Below are 13,189 nucleotides of genomic sequence, written 5' to 3' on the forward strand. Positions count from 1 at the left end.
GCTGTAGTACAATCAAGAAGTTGGTGACAGTATGGGGCCCTCCAGTCCTCCTTTCAGCAGTGTGACTTACGAATGTTCCTTAGGGGGAACTATTAGGGACAGTGGACATCCAGGTAACAGGAAACGTTAACAGGGGTCATCTAAAGACATGTTTGAGCACAAAGGGGTAAAGAGAGAAATTACAGGGAGAGGTGAAAAACCTTTTAGTAGTTCAAGTTGCACAAAATAAGTATGTGGCCATGCCTTCTCCCTGTGCTAAATGTTGCTCCTGAGAGACTCTTTGGGGAGGGAAGAGAAGAAGCAAGGAGGGAAGCACCTCATAGTTAATGTGGGTCCATCCTGTGCCAGGTTGACTCTAGGCTTCTCATTATTTTATTCAACTCTGACAGCAACCTGACATGATTGATATTTTAATCCCATCTTTAGAGACAAGGAAACTGTGGCTCAGTGAAGAAGATGCAGAGCTAGGACTTGAGCCCGGATGGTGGTTTCTCAAACCCATGCTCCTCCCCACTTGTCACACCAGCACTTCTTCCATGTGCATAATTTCCTGGACCCAGTGGACTGTGGGAAGTGATGGTGAAACAGAATCTGAGTGCGCAATCAGACCAGTGAACAACAGGTCAGGAAGAGAGGGGTCTAACGACAGCGAGTCCTCAGGTCATTCTGCAGCCTCTACCAACTGACACCAACCAGAATAAGTGCATTGATTTGGAAAGCCAAAGACCAAGCCACACCACAGAGCTGGAGATCTGTCCAGCACAAGTGCCCATTCTAAGGCTTCCAGAGCCCACCTAGAACTGAGCTGCCAATGACCACAAGTGAGAAAGGATGTGCTCTATAAGAAAACCTGTTCCAAGTGGAATCCAGACTCCCAGTCTGCTCATCACTCCTCTGTCTCGTATTACAGATGCTGTCTTGGCTTTATGAAATGCTTCCATCAAACTACCAGAGCAAGCAAGAAACTTTGTCCAAATGCCTTGATTTCATGTATTTTTCTCCTTTTCAATGGTAAGAAAGAAACTCCATATGTCCTTCTAAATATTTGACAGGAATCTGCTAGAAAAATTCAATGCTAATATATTTCAGTTCTCATGAAACATAAGGCACTCCAGCAATGCCGCTAAAACCCGTCAAAATACATTCTCCGTGAACAGACTCATGTCCCTGAAGAGTGACTTGATGCAAGAGGGTGGCACAGAACTGTGGAAAGAAATTGGAACATGAACTTAATAAATTAGCATATGTAATGCACTGAAACATTTACACATAACAGAGATTAGAGGAGAACTGACCTCTAGGAAGGTTTGGGTTCTTAAGTCATCCAGGTCTTGATGGCCAAGGCCATCTATAAAAGAAATATTTTCCTTTTTTCATGGTGACTAAAAAATAAATTTTAAAAGTATATTATTTGTAGTTTAGTTCCAATGATCTCTATGTTTCCCTGAGGTCATTTTCTTGTTCTTCTTTGATGGTACCTACTATTGTCTGATGTTGGCCATATCAGAGCCTGGCAAGGGAAATAAAGCAGGGAAATGGGGCCATCACCTTTGACCAAACCTACTCTGGCAGGTGTAAAGCAGGCAGGAGGAGTTCCTTTCTTGGCCTAAGAGGTAATCATAGCCATTGATCTTTTTTTTTCTTTTTTCTTTTTTATACTGACTGTTCCTCAGACAATAGTTCCTAATATTGATTGGAAACATTTCTAATGACTGGTGGTAATCAGGGCATGTGCTTGGCTCTGAAGAAGTCCAGTGAGACCTGAAATCACTTTCCACATTTGCTTGGAAAGAAGGTGGTACATGGCAGCCGGGGTGATCTTCATAATGTAAGGTCCTGCTTGTCACTTGTCCACTTCAACCTTTCCAGGTGCTTTCTACCTCACCAGAATATAAACCGAAGCTTTCTGCATGGCCCACCTGGCTCTGCTTGCTCTAGCCCCTGCCCTCACCTCTCTTGCCACTTTTCCCTTGGCCACATTGCTCCAGCCACCTTGGCTCTATCTGTCCCTTGGACTTGTCAAGGTCATCTCCACCTTAGGGACTTGCATGTGTTCCTCTGCCTGGAAAGCCCTTCCTTTAGATCTTTTTCCTGCTTGCCATTTGGGTCTCAGTTCAAGACCCTTGGTCAGAGAGTTCATGACTATCCAGGACTCTGCCCTCTGCCCTACGTCATCTTCTTAGCACTTATCACTATTGTGCATCTTCCCCTTCATGTGTCTACATGTTTACCACTGTCTCCTCCAACAGAAGGTAAGTTCCACGAGCGCATGGAGCTTTTTTCTCTTATCCATACTGCATTGCACCTCCTTGAACAGCTCAATAATTGTTGAAGAAGTGGGGAATGAGCAGGGATTCAAACTCCAGAGCTTGGGCTACCACCTCTCACAAGAGAAGTTCAACATCTCTCTGTCTTCTTTTAAATATTGTCTCTTATCTATTGCTGGAGGGTCCATTCATACCTTCATTGGGGTGAAAATTAAGAACCTGTCTTTTCTTACATCCCTATTCCCCCTCCCAAAAGACCAAGCTAACAATTGTCCAAACACCGTTTATTAAAAAGCTGTCTTTTTTTGACCTAGTGTGGAAAGTGAGTGGGAATCGCGAGATTAATGGTGAGTTAAATTTAATATATTTTAGGCTGTTCTTCTGGACTATTCTGTTACATCTTGTATTAGTAGCTCACAAATTTAATTACTGTACCTTTAAAACATATGAGTAATATCTTAATAAATGGATCCTCTTCATGCCTCTTTTATTTTTTCTAAACATTTCTAAACTATTTTTGACTATTTATTCTATCAGATGGTTTTGATTTTTAGACTCTTTTTGAAAAGTTAAAAGATGTCTGGTTCAGATTTTGATTTGCATTGCATTAAACCTCTAACCTAATTTTGGAAGAATTCATCTTTACACCATCTTTCTTCCAGTGAACTGCTAGATTTCTTGGAGATCTGCAGTTTTGACTTTTAAAGTTTTAACTTCACATTTTTTGCTCTTATTATGGATGGAGTTAGTTTCCATTCTATGCCCCATCCCCTCAATGGTTTGAAATTCATATGTAGATTTTAGTTCAGGGAAGATTAATGGCTAAGCTACAAACTTCTGAAATGGGAAGTTCCACCGTAAATTTCAGAACCACTTGAACCATACTGTGTAATTATGCCAAATGATGTAGATTTATGAATAGATCTGGTAGGAATATTTTCTTTGAATAAAATGGATTTTTTATTTTGCATTTAACTGTGTTCAAGATTGCTATATTCTTGTACAGGTTCTTTATACATCAGGTAAATGTTCATGATCTGACCTTATCTATGCTTTCAGTGCTGCCTGGGAATTCCAGTATTTCTCCACATTGTTTTTGCATTTGATGCAGTAGCTATTTTAAACCCTCTCTACAATGTTGAACCTCCAATTCCACTATCCCCTCACTTTCAGAAGACACATTTGCCTCAGAAAGACAGATGGGGAGAGAGGTGGGGGGTAGGGGGACAGAGAGGTAATAAACATATGGAACATAAAACAAAATCTCCTCAACTTCCTGACATGAAATTTACCCACTTAATTGTGAGGTAGGAGGTGAGACTCAACTCTGGAGGCTGGGCTTAGACACTGGACCAAATTGAGGACTAGTTAAAACAGGGCCAGGATAGAAGCAGCTTTCCATAAGACACCCCACCAGTGTGCTATGTCAGTTTACCACTGCCATGGCAACACCTGGAGGTTACCACCCCTTTTCATAGCAACAACCTGACAAGTTGCCACCTTCATCTTATAAATTTCTTCATAAACTGCCCCTTAACTTACATGTAATTAAAAGTATAATTACTATATTTATGTAAATATGACTGCAGAAGTGCCTCTGAGCTGCTGCTCTGGGCACACTGCCTATGGGGTAGCCCTGCTGTGTAAGGAGCAGTACCTCTGCTGCTGCTATACACTGCCACTTCAATTATAGTTTCTGTTTAGCATCCTCCACTCACCCTTGAATTCTTTCCTGGGCAAAGCCAAGAACCCTCTTGGGTTAAGCCCTAATTTTGGGGCTCACCTGCCCTGTATCACTTGTATCTGGACCAATCTATCTTTGCTGTTCCAATGCCTATGCCCCATCTGTTATCTGAACCCCATCTCCCCATATCTCCAAGAATCCCTTATTGTTGGGCATTCAGGTTGTCGTTTCCCTACAATAAAAACACAATGCTTGATGAACTACATTGTAATATACCCCTGGCTGCTTCTCCAGGTTTTTCTTTGGATAATTAAAAGTACAATTGCCAGATCGAAGGGTATGCACACTTCAATTCCTCTGGATTACCAAGTTATCAAATTCTAATATGTGCTCCCACTATTTTATGGTGGCAGACTGCCTGTTTTCCCAAACTCTTACCAACACTAAATGTCATTCTTTTTGTTTCTTGATACAGAGTCTCACTTTGTCACCCAAGGTGGAGTGCAGTGGCACAATATCGGCTCTCTGCAACCTCCATTTCCCGAGCTTAAGTGATCCTCCCACCTTAGCCTCTGGAGTAGCTGGGACCACAGGGGCTCACCACTATGGCTGGCTAATTTTTGTATTTTTTTGTAGAGAGAGGTCTTCCTACATCGCCCAAGCTGGTCTCAAACACCTGGGCCCAAGCGATATGCTTGCCTTGGCCTCCTAAAGTGTTGGGATTAGAAGAGTGAGCCAATTATCCTTCTTTTTAACCATCCAATTATTAGGCAAAAGTGGCATCTCATTAATTTAATTTGCATCCTTACTGATTGAGCAAATGATAAACTCTGCCTTGTTCATGGCCATTTTCTCTGTACTTCAATAGTGCCAGGCACATTGAGACACTCCATAAACATTTGTTGAATTAAAAAAATGAATGTGCTAACCATATGGCAAGTTCTGGGCAAGGTGTTATATTAAATAAAAATTGTAATACAATTAAAGTTGAATATCGTTTCATATGCTTATTGGCCATTTACATTTTTTTTTTTTTTTTTTTTTTGGTGACTTGCCTGCTTATGTACATTACCCTATATCTATTGGAGTTTGATATGGTTTGGGTCTGTGTCCCTGCCCAAATCTCATGTCAAATTGTAATCCCCAATATTGGAGGTGGGGCCTGGTGGAAAGTGATTGGATCATGGGAGCAGATTTCCCCTTTGGTGCTGTTCTCATGATAGTGAGTGAGTTGTCTTGAGATCTGATTGTTTAAAAGTGTGTGGCACCTCCTCCCTCACTCTCTTCCTCCTGCTCCAGCCATGTAAGACATGCCTACTTCCCCTTTGCCTTCTGCCATGATTGTAAGTTTCCTGAGGCCTCTTCAGCCATGCTTCCTGTACAGCCTGCAGAACTGTGAGCCAATTAAACCTCTTTTCTTTATAAATTATCCAGTCTAAGGTATTTCTTTATAGCAGCGTGAGAATGAACTAATACAGAGTTATAAAGATCTTAATTCTTCACCCATTATATATTTAAGCACTATGCCCTCTTAACTATTCTTTTCCTTTTAATTTTATGGTTTTGATTAACATAAGTTCTTAATACTTACACAATCATATATTTCAGGCTTTTAAGGTTTCTGGCCTTAATTGTCCTAATGTTACAAAATATTCATCTATAATTTATTCTAGTAATTGTGTAGCTTCTTTTACTTAACTTTTTAAACTCCTGCCCCTTGAGAATTTATTCTTGTATGTAGTATGACGTATGAATCTAGTTTTTTCTCAAGTGATTAACCAATGTGTGCTACATAATTTGTTAATCTAATATTCCTTAAAGAATCTTTCTTTGATATTAAATGTACCATTGTCATGTCATATTAAATTTCTGTATTTTCTATTGTGTTTCATTAATCTGTTTGCTTATTCCAGTGTTAGCACCACTGCTATAATTACAGCTGGAGTTTTCTTGGCTATATTTTATGCACTTATTCTTCCAGATGAACTTTAGAATAACTTCATCAAGTTTGCAAAAAATCTCATTAAGATGACTGGAAATCTGTTAAATGTATGTATTAATTTTGGGAAAACTAACTTCTATAAAAGTGTGAAGTTTTCCCATCTATACACAGAATATGTTTCTGCACTTATTCAGTCTTTATGTCTCCTAGCAAAACTGGTTAATTTTATTCAGATGAGTTCCATACATTTGTGTTAAGTTATTCAAGGGCACTATGTATGTATATATATATGTAAATGTGTATGTGTGTATGTATATTACATACAGTAAAATTCAGCCTTTAAAGGCATATAGTTCTATGAATTTTGACAAAAGCATGCAGTTGTGTAGCTACCACCAAATCAAGATAGAGAGTATTTCCATCAGACAAAAAAATACCCTTATGTCTCTTTATATCAACCTTCCCCTCACCCCATTTTCTTGCAACCACTGATATGTGTTTTGTCACTATAGTTTTGCCTTCTCCAGAATGTCTTGTAAGTGGGAAATACGTAAACTTTTGAGTCTTTTTCTCTCTCAGCATAATGCTCTTAAGATTCATTGACATTGGTGTACTTATACTCGTTCACCAGCTGGTGAGCTGGTGGACAATTGGGTTGTTTCCAGTTTTTGGTGATCATGAATGTTTTGTATATGTGACTGTGTGTGTGGACATAGGTCTTTATTTCTCTTTGGTAACACTTAGGAGTAGAATTGTTGGGTTATATGCCAAGTGTATGTTCAGCGCTGTGTGTACTTTTGCTGCTACTGCAAATAGAATTTTTTCTTTATATTTTCTGAGAGATTATTGCTGTATATATGAAATTTTTGCTTATGTATTCTCTTTTGTGATAGGCTAAAACTTATTTCTAATAACTAAATAAGTTATTTCTAATAACTTATTAGTTAATAATAAGTTATTAGAATAACTAATAACTAAATTTAAATTTAGTTATAACTAATAACTAAATTTAAATTTAGTTATAACTAATAACTAAATTTAAATTTAGTTATAACTAATAACTAAATTTAAATTTAGTTATAACTAATAACTAAATTTAAATTTAGTTATAACTAATAACTAAATTCCTAATAACTAGTTATTTCTAATAACTAAATTTCTAAAACTGCCAAACTTTTTCTAATAATCTTTTCAGTTGATTTTATTATCTTAACTCAGAAATCTAAAGTCATCATAGTTTTGTTTTCTGCTATCTAATATTGGTAATTTTTATTTCTTATTGCACTGGAGAGAATGCCAGACCAATGTTGAATCATAAAAGTAGCAGAAGACATCTTTGTTTTCTGTCATTTAGTAGTAATTTTTAAACTTGGGGTTTATGGATGGGCTTCATGCAATCTGTGACTTTCCAATTCGATGAAAATCAATTTCATTTTTTTTATGCTTTATGGAGAGTGGGTTCACAATGTTCATCAAATTCATAAAAAGGTCTGCAATCCCCAAAAGGCTACCAGTCACTGCTGTTGAGTTTTTATCTTCCTACTTTATCAGAAATGGTTGTTCAACTTTATCAGCTGTTAGTTTGGAATTCATTCTTCATTCAGTATTTATGAATTTCCTACTATGTCAAACATCAAGCTAAGAATTTAATAATGTTTTTCTCCCTTTAGCCTGTAAATATAACAAAAATGTTAATAGATATCCTAAAATTAACATTATTACATTCTTAGACTACATCCTGTCTGGCTATCATAAATTATTACTTTAATTCATAGTTAGAAACAATTTTCTAATATGTTGAGAATTTTTGAATGTTTATTCACTCGTGAATTAATTTGTAAATTTTTGGTGGTGTGTGATTTTTTGTGTGTGAGATTCAGAGGCTTTAATTCAACAAAATGAACTGGGATGTTTTCCATTTTTTTGATTGCTCAAGAACAGTTGTATTAGTATGAAGGTAATTAGCACCATGAACATTTGATGGATTTTATTGTCAAAGATAACTGAGACTAGCTTCTTTCTGAGAAATAATTCCTTGACCACTTTGTCAATTTCTTCTGTGGTCTGTTCAGGTTTTGTAAACCTTCTAGAGTCAATTTTTCTCATTTACTTCTTTAGCAACAATACATATTTGCTAAATAACTACAAATATTCATCTGTAATTTAAAACATCTTAAAGCCACACATATTATTTTTTACATGTATGTGCATGCTATTTGATTAACAAAATACACATTTATGTAAAAGCATTTACAAATTCATCTCTTTGTCGTGTGTTCCTTTGATCAGTAGTAAAATGTGATGTTCATGATGTTTTTGATATTTAAAATGAGCTCTCATCAAGAAAAAAAATCCAGGGCTTCTGGTGCTTCAAAGTGGATTTTCTTCATGATGTTACTGAATTATCTTTCTATTACACTGAGAGGGTTTTTTTCCCCCAATGGAATATGTGTTGAATGTTTCCAAAAGACATTTTGGCATCAGTTGAGATTATGATGTGCTTTTAAAAAATAGTACTTACTAAATGAGTATAACAGTGGGGTTTCCTGCTGTTCCCTTTATTTTGCATTCTTGGAATAAAATATATGAGTTATGGTATGTGAATCTCTTAATGTTGTGGAATTTAGTTTGCTAGTATTTTCTTTAGGATTTTTGCATTTCTGTTTATAGGAGAAACTGGTATACATGTTTTTCCTTCTTTAGTTTTTATATTTTCTACCCAGAGATGTTTTCCAAGAGCGCAATCTTGCTTATTCTACAGAGCTTCAGATTCACAGTATCTTTGCTTCCTCTTCCCTCTCCCCAGAGTTTCTTACTTTTGGGCTTCTGTGGGGTGAGAGTTCTGAACCAGTGCCTTGCTTGCCAGGTCTTTCTACTTAAAACCTTTTGGAGTAATTCTGCCTTTCTTTCTTCAAACCATTTCTGTCCAGCATCTCATTCTACTGCTGTGGCTGGGGTGATATCCTTATCCTGGCCTTCCAGGTAATGCCTGCATTTTAGAGGCTTGAAGATATGTCTGCACTGGAGTTCTGGACAATCTTTCCCAGTCCATCTTTGCCTATAGAGAAAGATATTCTGCTTCTCTCTTTTGAAGATCCAAAAGAGAACCTAGAACTCTACCTTCCTGGCCTAGCAGGCCCTTCCACAGGACACAGTTGTGGGAATGAAGGATGCAGATGAGCATGAGTGAAATAAAACCTCCTCACCTCTTCAAGCACTGTGGATAAGAGCTGTAGCTCTGAGTGGACAGCTAAAGCTTCTCTTTTTTCCCAGGGCAGCAGTTAAATAGAAAGTTGGGAAAGAGGTGTTAATTCTTCAATAGGCATAAGGCCTACTGAAATCAGTGTAGTTTGGAAGTTATAAGTCAGTATCTAATACTATATTCACTCTAGCAGCAAGTGACGATGAGGCACTCTTCTGAAATAAAATGCTCCCTGGATTGTAGGGTACTGTAGCCTCATATGAATGGTTATTTTATGAACGTCAGACATATATGGACAACGATACTTGATTTTATGTTAACACCATGGCTTCAACTAAATTTTTTTCACAAGCACATTAAACTTGAGAAACCCAAGTCTCTGGGTTTTCTCAGACAGCAGTCAATAAATCTGCTTCCTTCACCATTGACAAGGATTGTGCTTCCATGTGGCTTGGCTTTAGTAATTGGGGGACAGCCATCAGAAGATGCACAAATTATTCTCTTGTTTGGGGGAGAAAGACATTTATTAGTTTAGAGAAGTCTCAGTACTTTGATGAAAATTATTCTATGAAATGATAAATACAATTCAATTTTTTCAAAATTAAAAAAATGAAAATTATTCTATGAAACTATAAATGTAGCTTCACTCTTTAAAGTGAAACTATAGAGTCAGTTTGAATCCCAGCAGAGATGTCTGCTGGTTATTGTCTCCCTTGTGAAAATAAAGCACAATGGCTCAGTTACTTGTGATAATTAATAAACAAAGACTCAATAAACATGCTTTAAGGACACTAGATGTACAAATTTGACTATAGTGCAAGATTTTCCTAATCTAGGCCTTTAATAAATGCTCGTGTTCCAAAAGATTGACACATAGGACATCTTTTTTCATCTACAGTATTGTAAATGATACTTATGTTAAGAAGCAAAAACCTATTTATTCTATCGCATATCTACAACTTTGGAGTTTTGGAGCCAGAAGGGACCTTGAGGACTGCTGCCCCAGGCCTGGAAAAATTAGGGGGTTTAGGGGAGACTTGGCCCCTGATGTAGTCTCCAAACTCAGGCCAGGAGTCCTTAGTCCTCGTTTGCATCCCTCTTTAGGAGGGCAGCAGCTGTGTCCCTAGAGGCAAAAAGAACCACTTTAGCCGGGACTTTCTTCCAGAACCATGGGCATGGCTAGTGCCATTGGCATGGCTGTTCATTGGTTGGGGAGAAACGAATGCTCATTCCCAGGCTTTGAGGACCACGTGGTTTGGAAGGCTGACCGCTGAGGTCTTGTGGAACCAAGTTATTACTTAAAGAAGAAACATGACCTTTCGGGAATCCAGTTCCCAAGAAGTTTTGATCCGGCCCCAAGCTTGTTCTTCAGCTGGTTAAATTCAGGTTGCAGTACTCATCCTTAAGTAATCACCGGGCCCCAGCATCCAGCCAAAGGAAGACATTTAATCCAACTGTAGGGATATGTTTGCATACAGCAAAGGTTTGAATCACATCAGGAGAAAGTATGTTTCTAAAATGGTTCTTCTGTTGCTGGACAGGATTCTGTAGCTCCAATTAGATTGGATGTTATACTGAGGACACTGAGCTGCCACTGATGTCACTGTGTCTACGGGCATATGCACGCACATTCCTCTTCTTTGGCTCCCAAACAGCAGGGACAGTGATGGAAGCCCTGGCTGAGCTCCCCCTCTGGGTGAGGCAAGCCTCCTTTTGGTGAGATAAGGCCTATCAGTAGCCAATTTGGTGGTTAGACTTCCTCACTGCTTATTCACAATACCAAAGTAAGTATTTGCGATTTGGAGATGACACTTTTCTCCCGTTTGTCTTAGTCTGGGTTCCCCCAGAAGATGACCCTGAGACAAAAATTGGGTTGTACATGGCTTATGTGGGAGGCAGTCCCAGGAAACAGTGGCAGAGGAGTGGGGAAGTAGGACAGGAAAGGGAAGACAGTCAGTAGAGAAGACTGCCTTATCAAGTAGTTTATGAAGTAGTTTATCACTGTGGGTGCCTCCAGCTGAGGCAGTCAGTGCATGGCTGAAGCCTCAGAGTCACCATCCCAACTGAAGCAAAGGGGCTGGGATATTTACACCCTTCCCATCAGTCACTAGTTAGCGCTTCACTTCCGCTCCTGGGAGTAGTATTTCTCTGGCACTTCTAGCTAGTCTTCTGTGTAGGAAGAGGAGCTCCTGCTACTCAGAGAAGGTCCTCAGGTAGTTGGACTTTGGGCTAGTGTGCACTACCATGGTTAAGAAATAAGGGTAGGGCAGTGGCAGCTTCTGGAATAGTCACAATACCCTAGATCTACTCCCCAAAGAGAGAGTGTGTGTGTGTGTGTGTGTGTGTGTGTTGCTCAGACTAGTGGTGTTGGGGTCATGGGGACATCACAGTTAACTCTGATCCTGAAGATGGTAACCTAGGGGTCTGATGTAGTGATTTCCACACTTACACTCTGCATAGCATCAAGGAGCACCAAATGTAGTTACAGACCCACAGCATGACATTGCAAGTGTTGATGGGGATCAGCACTAAGCTGTTCCTTCAGTACCAGCAGATGGATGTTATTTCATGACAGTGAAGCTTATTTTCCTAAAGCTACAATAATTAAGATTTTCTAGGCTCCTGCTATGTGCTAAATCCTACACTACATAATTCATTCCTCACAACCCTATAAGGGGTTATGATTATCCCCATTTTACAAATGAGGCCAAGATGTGTTTATTCAATCAACAGTGAAAACCTGGACTGGGTCCTAGGGATCAATTAAAAAGCAAGACAGACATGAGCCTGTTGACAGGCTGTGAGCAAGTGCACGAACTGTAGGGCAGCCTGGCCACTGAGTGGAGAAAGAATTGGAAGGGCCAAGAAGGGCCTGGAGGGTCAGGAGACCAGTTAGGAGGTGAGGTAGAGTAAGCAGGCAAGAAATGAATCATCAGATTCTAAGTAGTAGCAGTGAGTGAAGCCATTAACCAATGCCACAGAGTTTGCAAACTGCATGGTTTTGTTTTTCTTTCTCCATTTATTTATTTATTTATTTTTGAGACAGGGTCTCACTCTGTCATTGCCCAGGCTGGAGTGCTGTGGTGCAATCATGGCTCACTGCAGCCTCAACCTCCTCAACCTCAAGTCATCTCAGCCTCTCGAGTAGCTGGGACCACAGACATGAGCCACCATGCTCGGCTAATTTTTTTTGTTTTTATTTACTTATATATTTTTTGAGACAGGGTCTCACTCTGTCACCCAGGCTGGAGTCCAGTGATGAGCCTCAACCTCCTGGGCTCAAGTGATCCTCCCATCTCAGCCTCTTACATAGCTGAGACTACAGGTGCACGCCACCAAGCCTGGCTAATTTTTTGTATTTTTAGTAGAGATGCGTTTTTGCCATGTTGCCCAGGCTGGTCTGAAACTCCTAGGCTCAAGCGATCTGCCTGCCTTGGCCTCCCAAAGTGCTGGGATTATGGGCATGAGCAACTGCGCCTGGCTGGTTATGCTTCAAACTCAGTCTAATCCTAAAATGTATCTCAACACTTCCCTGTTTTTAAATAATATTCAATACTTAACCCTATATTTCTGTTTTTCTTTAACTACAGTAGTACCTGCCTGATGGGGAAACTATATATATATATATATATATATATATATATAGCTTATATGGCTCTCTCTCTATATATATATACGTATATATATATACATATATACGTATATATATACATGTATATATACACACATATATATACGTATATATACACACATATATACGTATATATATATACACATATACGTATATATACACATATATGTATATATATACACATATAAATACACATATATATGGCTGTATGGACTTTTACATGCAAAAGAATATGTTTGAATATTTAATTCATTGACTCGTGGAAGACTAGGAAGGCAAGACTTGAACTTTGAAAAGCTGACACATTCAGGAATCTGAATAAAGCCAACTCTCTCAATTTCCTGCCTAATTAGGGCAGGGGCAGGATGGGGGCGCTTGTCCAAGTCCCCAGGAAGTCCCCCCAGTAGCTCCTCCTTTCTCTACTGACATTCTGCCCAGGGGAGAATAGCGTACATTGGTGGCT

General features: G+C 39.0%; 1 protein-coding gene and 1 long non-coding RNA gene across 4 annotated transcripts in view; one reads left to right on the plus strand and one right to left on the minus strand.

Moving 5' to 3' along the window:
* The window catches only part of LOC129484218 (uncharacterized), a 258,163-nt gene that overhangs the window by 242,494 nt on the left and 2,480 nt on the right, over positions 1 to 13,189 (plus strand). Inside the window, exon 5 of one of the 2 annotated variants that reach the window (XR_010114192.1) lies at positions 427 to 3,237. The exons of the other annotated variant lie outside the window; for it this stretch is intronic. This is a non-coding gene — a long non-coding RNA (uncharacterized lncRNA). Of the gene's footprint in view, positions 1 to 426; positions 3,238 to 13,189 lie in introns of those variants that run through there. 2 annotated transcript variants of the gene reach the window in all.
* MYRIP (myosin VIIA and Rab interacting protein) overlaps positions 1 to 13,189 on the minus strand; it is a 484,292-nt gene that overhangs the window by 51,754 nt on the left and 419,349 nt on the right. The window lies entirely within an intron of this gene.

This window comes from Symphalangus syndactylus, chromosome 1 (genome assembly GCF_028878055.3).
Source record: "Symphalangus syndactylus isolate Jambi chromosome 1, NHGRI_mSymSyn1-v2.1_pri, whole genome shotgun sequence".
In the NCBI taxonomy this organism is placed as follows: Eukaryota; Metazoa; Chordata; class Mammalia; order Primates; family Hylobatidae; genus Symphalangus; species Symphalangus syndactylus.